Source organism: Panicum virgatum, chromosome 6K, assembly GCF_016808335.1.
Source record: "Panicum virgatum strain AP13 chromosome 6K, P.virgatum_v5, whole genome shotgun sequence".
Lineage (NCBI taxonomy): Eukaryota > Viridiplantae > Streptophyta > Magnoliopsida > Poales > Poaceae > Panicum > Panicum virgatum.
Genome location: NC_053141.1, coordinates 11,191,984 through 11,203,376, shown reverse-complemented (window position 1 = coordinate 11,203,376; position 11,393 = coordinate 11,191,984).

Here is an 11,393-nt window from a genome sequence, read left to right as displayed (position 1 = left end):
GTTGAAGAAGGAACATTGGACTTGGCTTGAAGTTCAAGAAAATTCAAAGAACTTGTAAAATAAAATTATCTTTTTCTTAATATTTTTTAAAATAAAGCCTTTTATTGGTGAAATTTATAAAAGAATTCCCAACATTGGGTAACAAAAGGTCCTATTGCTCGACCATATGACAATGTATGCAAGAAAAATACTCATTTATATGGTAAGTTCACAAAAAGAGTGATTAAATATTTAAAAGGAAAAATGCGGTGCATACAATGCTATTTTAAACTACTCTGTATACTTCCAGCTCAAATGTTGACTTGTATAATGAGAAAGAATATAGAGTTGCACAATTACTACATTGAACTAAAACTTTGCGCACGAAGATTGAATCCCCTAGGAAAAAGCCTACTTAACCCCCTAAACTATTCATGGCGGACTACTTCACCTCTCAAACTATAAAACCGGATATTCTACCCCGTGAACTTTCCAAAACCGATCAAATAACTCCCCAGGTTGTCGGTGTCCTGACCCGGCGGCCCGGACTCAACCAGTAATGATGCTGCGTGTTTCTCGTCCCAGATGTTGATGCAAGAGGCAACACAGTAACGCACGGGTTTATCCTGGTTCCGGCCATGGGGCCGTACGTCCAGCAAAGGGGTGTGCGAGGGCACTGTACTGTCTTGCACCCGGGGTGCCTGTAGTAGGGGGTACAAGCGAGGCGAGAGAGGGAGGGAAACTCCCAGGTCTCTGCTAGAGGAGGAGTAGATTGAGGCGAGTGCCAATATCGGGGCTCAGAAGAGCGCTGGGCTCTGTGAGTAGTGCTGAGCGTTGTGTGCTACCGAAGGGGCCGACCCCCTGAAGTAAAGCCCGCCTCCTCCTTTTATAGACACAAGGAGGGACGGTGTACATGTACAGGGGATCATGGAAGTCGTTGTCTTTTCCCCGAATCGCGGGGGTGCAGTGGTCGAGCACTGTGGAAAGTACACTGTGGGGTATGGTGCCGGGCGTGGCAGTTGTCCTAGTCATCGTCCTCGGTCTTGCGGAGATCGCGGCGGTGTCCTGATAGCTCCAGCGGGCGGCGTGGTCGTTGCTGTGGGGGTGCTATCCTCCAGGCGTGGCGTGGCGACGCTCTGAGGGTCCTGCAGGCCGGGGTCTTGTCCTGGTTAAGGGCGGAGCCGCTCCCGAGGGTCGTGCCCATGAGCACGCCTCAGCCTCCCGCATAGAATGCGGTGGGTGGGCAAGTCTTCCGGCGGAAGACTCGCACCCGCGTCCGCGGACACGTGGCGGCTCCGGACCTCTCTTGGGTGAAATGCTGGTTCCCCGCACGCCGGGGGGTCCAGGGACCCCCCGCTATCTGCGCCAGCGCTACCCTCTCTGGGACACGTGGCGTCACCGGACCCTCCCCCAAGCAGAGAGCAGGTCTGGGGCCGTTGGCCCGGCAAGGTAGACTCCAGCGCGTAGTTTAGGATAACCACACGCGCCCTTGCCCAGACGCAATAGGAGGGGGTACTCTGGTCCCGAGGAGGTATGGGGAGTTGGCAGTACAGTAACTGGAGGAGTGCCGAGCACATCTTGTACTGTGTCGCAGGTTCCCACAGTGTCGCCACAGCGTCCGGAATGGCGGAGCAGTGACCGGAGTTGGCGGATGGGACTCCAATCACAGCCACTGTGGGGAATGGCGGCCTGACATCGTCTGACCCGGGCGTTGTGAAGGAGTGGTTGGCATTAATGCCTCCGTCGGGCAGGCGAGCGGAAGGGCCGTTTGTCCTTTCCGTCGAGGGGTGGCATTGAGCGAGGCGGAGGTGTTCTGCCTTCTCGAGGGCAGGCTCGCTACCCTCGAGCGAGGCAGAGGTGCGGTAGGGGTTCGAGTGGGGGAGCCCTCGAGCGAGGCAGAGATCACCCCACGGGTCCAAGGGGGGTGCGGATGGGCCGTACGTGGGCCGCGCGTTGGGCTTCTTTGAGTCCTTTCCTTTCTTCCAGATTGGAAGGAGGCTGTAGGCCTTCGTGGGCCCGGTCGCCAAACGCGCGCTTGTGTTTTTAGGGTAGTTTGGCCCCGTGATTAGGGTGACCCTAATTATGGTACCTGACAGTAGCCCCCGAGCCTTTGGTCAAGTCAGGGGATTCGGACAAAGGGTATTCCAGCGATTTTCCCCCTTGACGTGATCGATCGGTGTTGTGCTCCCACCAGACGCACCCGGGTGCTGGCCTGGCGGACGCGACAACTCGTCGGTCAGGGCAGGGCGCCTGCAGAAAAGTACTCCGAGGCGCGCGCCCCTTCTCATTTTGTTCCGGGGACGAGACACGTCAGCGTGCTGAGCAGGCCAAGGTCACGATGGTGCTTGCTGCTATGCAGCTGGTGCCATTGCCGTGCTGTCCCGCGTTCAGGGCCTCAGCCTTGCTTTCCCTGGTCGCTTTGTGTCGCGCCGTTCAAGGGCGGTCGGCCAGCGCCAATGCTACGCTGTTCAGTGTCCAGGGGCTCGGCTTTGCCCTGTCTGGTCACGTCTCGGCATGGTAACCGAGGGAGTGCCGCACCGCCACGGGCGCTCCAAGCCCTTCCCCTGTGGCAGGCTTAAGGCTTGGCGCCCGACGCGACTATAAATAGGGGTCGTGGGACTCCCTTTTCTCTCCAACTTCCCCGTTCTTACTTCTAGCATCGCCTAAGTCTAGTAATGTTTCCCTTTGCCTTTCATGGCCGTCCCCAGATAGGGTGGCCTGGCTTCTTTAGACTTTGATGCTAGAAGAATGCTTGCGAGCGGCGGGAGAAAGCTGGAGAGGGCGTGCTCACCATCCCTCAGCTTCGGTGGGATTAGCAGAAGAGCATTGGGCCCGTGGGGTCCTGCTCCGGCAATGTCCCTCAGCTTGAAGGGGCATTGAGACGCCTGACCATGGCGTCGGTGCCAGGTTTGGTTTCCTTCTTCGCATCGTCCCTCCTGGCGACAATGTCGCTCTCGGGGAGATGGTGCAGAGGGTGTTGTCCGCCAGCTTACCCTCCTGCGGGGTCTTCGGCGGAGGAGATGCTAGAAGAAAGTTTGCGAGGAGGGCATCCCGCCAGACCTTTCCGGTCTGGGGGTTGCTTCTCACGATCACGAGCAGCTTGGTCTTCATGTTAGCCAAGGACTCGATGCTCTTCATCGGCGCTCGCTCCTCCCCAAGACAGTGAAAATTGCCATGCGGGTGGCAATGCATTTGTACTTTTCGACAACCTCGAGCCAGTAACCCTTTGTAATCTTTGTTTGCAAAGATCAATAAAGTCTCCCTCTCCTTCACGGAGAGGATGACCGAGGGTGCAAAGGTATGCATCAGCCCCGCAGAGGCATAACCCTTCGAGGGTGTGGCTCGAGTACTGACCGCGGCGGCCTTAGTTTGCCCGGCGGGGGCACGACGGTGCTCCGGGGAGCATTGTTAATGGAGTTGATCCAGGGTCGGGGTTCGTCGCTGGAGAAGCAGTGAGGTGGCCACTCCGAGTTGTCTATGCAGATCATAGTCGCTTAGAGCACCATATTGCTGCTGCTGGGCATGTCAGCATCGTGTCGCTGAGGGCGCTCGAGCAGATCTGTAGAGGATTTCGGTCCTCAAATGCATGAACCTTCCTCCGTGGGGGTGCACCAGCGTACCCGTGGGTGTATCCCCCGAGGCCTTGGAGGAGTGTTTGCAATCGTCCAAGGGCTATAAACGTCGCCCTGCTTGGTTGCTTTACTGGGGTGGCCGTCCAGCGTCCTTTTTAGCCGGCATCGGCATTCCTTTCAGCCGGCCTAGGCATTTTTCGTGCTGGCACAATGACCCAGAGTCTTGCTAAACCGTCCGGTAGGCGTGTGTTAAGAGCGGGGGTTTTGGTTAAACACGTGGAACTTCACAATCGACGGTTGTCGACCCATTCGAGGGTGCGGTCTGAGCCGCGGCGTGTGAGGAGCCCCCGAGCCCCGCCCTATGTAAAGGCATTTAAGGGACCCTCGACTTTTATTACGATCCTCATCGCCCTTCCGCAAGGAGGAGGGGTGAAGCGCACCATGCTACCCATGCCCGGGCCGTGAGCTATGGCTGCTTCGGTGAGCTGCTAACAGGTGGTTCAAGTGGACGTCCGTGCCCCATTCGATAAGGGTCGGCTCGTGGTCCGTGGACACATCACATAAAGTGCTCGCAAAGGTTCGCTAAGCGGGGCTCGGACCCATTCGATAGGGTCCGAGGGCTCGATGCTCTCCCTCGATGGGATCCCCTTGCTAGGCACCCTCGACTGGCCTTGAACACTGTGTAGGATGTCTCGAACTCCGCATTCGAGGGTAGCTTGTACGACACAGCCATGCAGTCCCTGACTCTGGCGATCTGGGGCACCTGTCGAACCCTCGACGGGGCAGGCTTCGAACCCCTGATCAGTAAGGCCTCGGAATAAGATTCCTTCGAGGGTGAAGAGCCCCCGAAAGGAATATTCCATCACAGTTCGCCAATGGCGCGGAGTCGCAGGTCGTGCGCGCGAGTCTTTCACTGGTCATGGGCAATGTGGCCCGGTACGTGCGGTGTAGTGCGGGCGCGCCTTTTCAGGCGTCTGACTCAGGTAGGCGAAGAGACGTGGGCGGCGGCTGACGGATGTAACAGTGCTACAGTCGTGCCGCACCCATCGGTTACCGTGCCATAATATTAGCCAAGCGCGCGTGCAGGGGACTCGGCGGTCGTTGAGCCCAGCCGTCAACGATGGCAAAATCTACCGCATTCAATGCGGTTGATTCGGGCTGTGGTGGTGAATCCGCCCGTCTTGGTGGATAAAAACATGAAAGGGGGGATCGTTTGGGCTCACCTGGCCTTGTTGCCTCCGCCTCCCCTGCCTTCTCCGCCTCCCCTGCATCCTGAGCCCGTAGCCGAGACCGAGAAGAGGAAGAAGTGGAGTGCGAGAGCGCCCCTTAGCCACCATAGAGCTTGTCTCCCCGCATTGCCCAGTGATTCGAAGCGATGTCGGACGTCCAGGAGCCATTGTCGTGGGGGAAGTCCACCGCCACCGTGGCGGTTTTGAGCAGCTAACCACAGATAGGATGCTTCCGATTAACCACGACTCGGAGCGGCCGGCGTGGATTCCCCCGCGGCCAGAGGAGACCGAGCCGAATCCCCCCGAGGGCTACGTCGTGAGCCTCGTGCGACTCCATGAGCGGGGATTCGGCGTCCCCGTCGGTAGGTTCATGCGGGCGCTGTGCGAGCACTACGGGGTTGAGCTGCACAACTTCGGCCCCAACTCCATCTCGCAGGCGGCGGTCTTCGTCGCTATCTATGAGGGGTATCTGGGGATCGAGGCGCACTAGGATCTGTGGATCCATCTATTCCGCAGCGAGCTCTTCATCGAGAACGTACGGGGTCAGTCGAAGCGGTTAGCCCACGCCGGCGGCTTGATGCTTCACTTGCGTCCAAGCCAGAGGAACTTGTACATCCCCAACAAGATGATGACAAACAATGCCGGGTGGACCCGAGGGTGGTTTTACCTGCGGAACTTCAGCAACCGGCTCCCGGCGTTCACCAACAAGGTGCTCCGGGAGAGGCCGGAGAAGTGGGACTGGGGGTATCGCCCCCAGTGCACCAAGCCAGGCTTGAGGTGCTCACCGACGCGTTGCGGCATTTGGCGAGGATGGGGTTGACGGCGGCGGCCGTCATCGCGAACTTTCATCGGCAGAGGGTGATTCCTCTCATGGAGAGGAGCCTGCCGATCTTCGAGCTCGCCCCCGAGGCCCTGGGCTCGAGGACGTCGCTCGTGCTGCTCCCCCGGGACGTCGCTGCCCGGAGGGCGAGGAACGCGGTGGTGGAGTTCCCCGACAACCCGAACGATCTCTGGGAGATCAAGATGCGCCCCGAGGCGGGGTACATTTCTGTGGTGAGTTCCGGCTTCAATTCATTGCCGATTTGTGCTACTCCCCTCCCTCCTCCTGATTCTGACTTGGTTGCATTTTGTAGGGGGTGAGCTGCAGGGGCTACACCTCGAGGCCTCCGGTCCCGAAGGAACGCAAAGTCAACCGCCTGCATGCAGAGGCGATGAAGAAGTAGAAGGACGCGGCGGAGGCGGTCTCCGCCAGGAAGAGGAAGAGGAATGAGAAGCACGATAAGGTGTGCAAGATTGCACGCACGGAAGGAAAACCGCGGCCCGCCACGCCCGAGTCCACCGAGGAGGAGGGGGAGGACTCGGACGCCGAGCTCGTATTCTCGGATGACGACGAGGCGGCGACAGGTGCTGGTTCCCCGTTGGTCTATCGAGGGGCTAGCGACGAGGATGCGCCAGTGACGCTGGGCAGGGCAAGGCTCACAACGGGGTCGTTGGTGGATCTGCCCCTTGTAGGGGCGGGGCGGAGGTCGCCCACGCCGGCAGCAGGACGAAGGTCGCCCATGCCGGCGGCGGGACGAAAGTCACCCACGCCGGTGGCGGACAGAGGTCATCTTCACCGGCGATGGGTGGGAGGACACCCGCGCATGCGGTGTCGACGGGTGGTGGCGGGTTCGCGGCGAGCGCGGAGACGTCCGTGCCAATAGCCTTGAGGCTCTAGGCTGATCCGAGGACGACGCCCTTGGGTAAGTCGTCGAGAGGTGCCAGCGTGCTGCGGGCCCGATCGAGCGTCTTAGGCAATTGCAGCATGAGCGCCCGGTCAGGGTAAGTGTTTTCGATTTTATTCTTTGTGTTCGCTTAATCGACCCACCAATCCTGCTGACTTTGGCGCTTCTTCCCCGATTACCAGCTCCGGGGCCATCGCCAGGGATGCAGCCCCGCTTGCGCCGACCAAGGCCCTCAAGGCCGGGGCGCGCGCCACGCCGCACACGGCACCGCAGCCCCTGCACGTCGTGGACATTGTGGCGTACGCCGCGAAGCTCTAGGAGGCGATGATTCGAGGGACCCAAAGGGCCCAACAGGCTCGAGCGCCGGAGAGCAAGGGCGACGCTAGCCAGGGCGGCGCCGTAAAGGCCGCTCAGACTGACGCCGAGGGGGAGGTCGGCTGGGGCGGCGCAAATGATGCCACCCGGCCGGAGGTCGAAGTTGAGGCCGGTCGGGGCGACGCGGATAGCGCCGCCCGGCTGGTCGCAGGCGAAGGTACTGGTGGGGACACCCTGGAGAGCCCCGCCAGCCAAACAGAGGTGGAGACCCTTGTCCACAAGCCCCCGAGGGCTGGGGTCGAGGGCATCACGGAGGAGGAGTCGGCGCCCGGGGCGCCGGCGATGGAGGAAACCTGCATCCTGGGGCCTGCAGGGGCCAGGGACGAGGGTGTTGTCACAGCATCAATGGCATAAATGGCGCCGGAGAATATGGTGCCAGTGGTGCAGCTGCCAGAGAGCAGTGAGGAGTTCGGAGACTCGAGGGACATCGACCCTGCTGCTGCTGCTAGCGCATTCGACCGGATTGCCGAGTTCACGTCGGCCTCCGAGGAAATACTCAACGCAGGGAGGTCTGAGGGGCCCCGTCACGTGGCGATCGTCCAGTGCGGGGTCCCCTTGGAGTTTCTCCGCGACGAGCAGGAGGAGGAAGCCGTCTGGAAGGCGCAGTTCGAGGCAGGCTCTCAGATTCTGAACCACCTCGAACGCGCCTTGGAGATCCATCGGACGATGGATTTCCAGATCAGCCAGGTAGGTAGCTCCCTCCACGGAATCGTTTGTATTTGGCCTTGATTTTGTGCGTTTCACTCACGGTCTTCCACTTGCAGCGGCTGAGGGACATCTCGCGCAAAAAGAGCGACGAGCTAAACCGGCTCTACTCCCAAATGCGCTGGCTTGGGCAGCACAACACCAACTTGGTGCTTCAGAACATCGATGCCAACACCAAGATGACAGATCTGGGGATGCGCCTGCAAGCGGTAGAGGAAGTGCTGGAGCGGATCGCCGGTGAGCGCGACGTCCAGAGGGCTGCGGCGGAGCAGAAGGCTCAAGAGGCCGAGGCGCAGACTGCCGAGGTGCAGCGCGTCAGGACGGCGGTCGAGCAGAAAGAGGCCGAGCTCCAGCGCAAGGAGGCCGAGCTCCAAGGCAAGGAGGTCGAGCTCCAATGCAAAAGGTCGACCATCGCCACGCTTACTGGGACCCTCGAGGAGAAGGGCAAAGCCTTCGAGGAGAAGGAGGTGGCCATCCGGAACGTGGAGGCCGCCCTCAAGGAGAAGGAAGACTCCTTGTCCTCGCTCGAGGAGGCTGCCCGAGTCCAGCAGGAGGAAGCGCAGAAGGATATCGCAGGTGAGTGCTCGAGATTTTGCTGTTTATTAGATTCGAATTCTTCGCATCTTATCTTGGTTCCTTTGACCAGAACTGAGGCAGAGAGTGGTGGACGAGATTGCGGCGAAGGAGGCGGTTAACACCGTGCTCATGGCGGCGCAGGCCGAATACGCTGACCTGGAGCGGACCGCTGTGAGCGCGTGCCAAGAGCACGAGGGGGAGGGCGAAGGAGGCGGTTAACACCGTGCTCATGGCGGCGCAGGCCGAATACGCTGGCCTGGAGCGGACCGCTGTGAGCGCGTGCCAAGAGCATGAGGGGGAGGGCGTTGTGTCTGGTAGCTCGGTGATCAGCTGCCTGCGAGCGCTGGGTGGCCGGATCGCCGAGCACGCCAAGAGCACCTTCCTCCTTGGCGTCCTGCGAGCCCTCGCCGTGGCCTCGACGCACTACATCATGGACCAACAGAGGATGTCGTCGGGGTACGTCATCCCAACTGACGCCGATGCGGATGCTGCGTCGGCCATAATGGATGACGCTGATGCCATCGCCGAGGAGTCCGCCACCGTCCTGGCCGTGAAGCTAGAAGCCGACATCCCCCCATAGCCGAATTCGATGCTGTGGAAGACCCGCAAGGGGTGGACGGTACCCTGTTGGTAGTCTGGGCCTCGGAGCCCATGTAATAAGTTAGTACTTTGTCATGATAGCACTTTCGGATGTAAGGAATTGATAATCGTAAATCGACAGTGTGGCCCATCGAGGCCTTGTGCATTCGAGCCCTCATTTTCTTTACTCTATTTCCGTGTTCTCGTATGCGACCTAGGTAAACTTCTGCGAGGAATTTCGCGTTCATAAGTGACTTAGGCGTGAGGTGGTGAGGGGGGTGCTGTATCCCGGAGGCATAGGCGGCCCCATGACTCGGCCGGCCCCGTACCGTAGTTGATTATGCCTCGCGTCCGTTTTTCCCAAGTATACGAGAAATTTAGAAACAGAAATTTTTCGAAAAAACGTTGGCAATTTTTGGGGACGTTCGGGGGTTCCCGTTTAGGGGTTCCCCCCGTAGTAGCCCCCGAGGGAGGCTTGGCTTTGCCGAGGGTAAAGCCAAGCGCACCTCAGTGTTCGTGCGCATCCAAGCCCCCGAGGGTCTGGAAGGTTCCCAAAAAATAAACAAGTAAAGCGTACTCCTTTATTGTTTCAGGAAATCGTAGATGCGAGTACAAGCGATGCACAAATAGCTTGGAACTTTAGGGATAGAAGCGACGTAGCTGCTGTATGTTCCAAGCATTGATGAGGACTTCGCCATCCTCGTTCGCTAGCTTGTACGTGTCGGGCTTCAGCACCTCGGCGATGATGTATGGGCCTTCCCACGGTGGTGAGAGCTTGTGGCGGCCCCTGTTGTCATGTCGAAGCCTCAGCACCAAGTCCCCTTTGTTGAGGTCTCGGCGCCGAACCCTCTGCGCTTGATATCTTCGCAGGGACTGCTAATAACGCGCGGAGTATAGGAGCGCCATGTCTCGAGCCTTGTCCACTTGATCCAGCGAGTCCTCGCGGGCTTGCTGGTTCTGCTGCTCTTGATAGGCCTTGAGCCTCGATGACCCGTACTCCAAGTCCGTGGGGAGCATGGCCTCGGCACCATAGACGAGGAAGAACGGGGTAAAGCCCGTGGCTCTACTTGGGGTTGTCCTCAGGCTCCAGATAACAGAGGGTAGCTCTGTGAGCCACCTCTGGCCAAACTTGTTCAGCTTGTTGAAGATCCTTGGCTTTAGTCCTTGAAGGACCATGACATTGGCACGCTCCACTTGACCGTTCGTCTGTGGGTGCGCCACAGCCGACCAGTCCACACGTATGTGGTAGCTGTCGCAAAATGCCAAGAACTCCTTGCCTGTGAACTGGGTGCCGTTATCGGTGATGATCGAGTTCGGGACCCCGAACCTGAAGACGATGTCGGTAAAGAACAAAACAGCTCGCTCGGATCTAATTTTGCCGATGGGTCGAGCCTCGATCCACTTGGAGAACTTGTCGATTGCTACCAACAAGTGGGTGAAGCCCCCGGGCGCCTTCTGCAGCGGGCCAACGAGGTCCAATCCCCACACCGCGAACGGCCACGTGATGGGGATGGTCTGCAGAGTATGGGCCGGGAGGTGCATCTTTCGAGCGTAGAACTGGCAACCCTCGCAGGTCCGCACGACGTCGGTGGCGTCGGCGACCGCGGTGGGACTGTAAAAACCTTGTCGAAACACGTTACCCACGAGGGTGCGCGGTGCGGCATGGTGACAGCAAGTGCCGGCGTGAATGTCTCGGATCAGCTCCTTGCCCTCGGGGATCGGGATGCAACGTTGCAAGATGCCCGAGGGGCTGCATTTGTACAGCTCGTCGTCGATTGTGACGAAAGACTTGGCCCACCTAGTGAGGCGCCGCGCTTGAGCCCGATCCAAGGGTAGGACCCCTCGAATCATCCAGTCGAGGTACTAGGTGCGCCAGTCTCGCAGAAGCGGGGCCTCATCAATCTCCATCGCTTCGGCCTCATCCATGGAGGAGGTCTCGAAGTCAGTGTCCATGGGCTCGGCCTCGTCCACTGAGGGGTTCCCACCGGAGGGCTCGGCGTTCGAGGGGTCCGGTTCCGCCGGATCCTTGAATTCGACGGAAGGCTTGGTGATGTCACGAGCAAAGATGTTCGGGGGGACGGTGGTCCGCCCGGATGCGATCTTGGCTAATTCATCGACATCCTCGTTGTACTTGCGCGGGACGTGGTTGAGCTCTAGGCCGTCGAACTTGTCTTCGAGGCGGCATACTGCATTGCAGTATGCCTCCATCATCGGGCCGCGTACGTCGAGGCGCTTGACGCCAAGCTCGATGGCGATGCGGAGGCCACTGAGGAGGGCCTCGTACTCCGCCATGTTGTTTGACGCGGGGAAGTGTAGGCGTATTACGTAGTGCATGTGTTCTCCGAGGGGTGAGATGAAGAGGAGGCTGGCACCGGCGCCGGTTTTCATCACTGACCCGTCGAAGTACATGGTCCAGCATTCGGCGTGGATTTGTGGTGGGGGGCAGCTGAGTGTCCGTCCACTCAGCGACGAAGTCGGCCAAGATTTGGGACTTGATCGCCTTGCGAGGGGCGTAGGTGAGAGTTTCTCCCATCAGCTCCACGGACCACTTGGCAATCCTATCCTCGGCTTCCCTGTTGCGGACTATCTCTCCCAGAGGGAAAGACGAAACCACGGTGACAGGATGGGCCACGAAGTAGTGGCGCAGCTTGCGC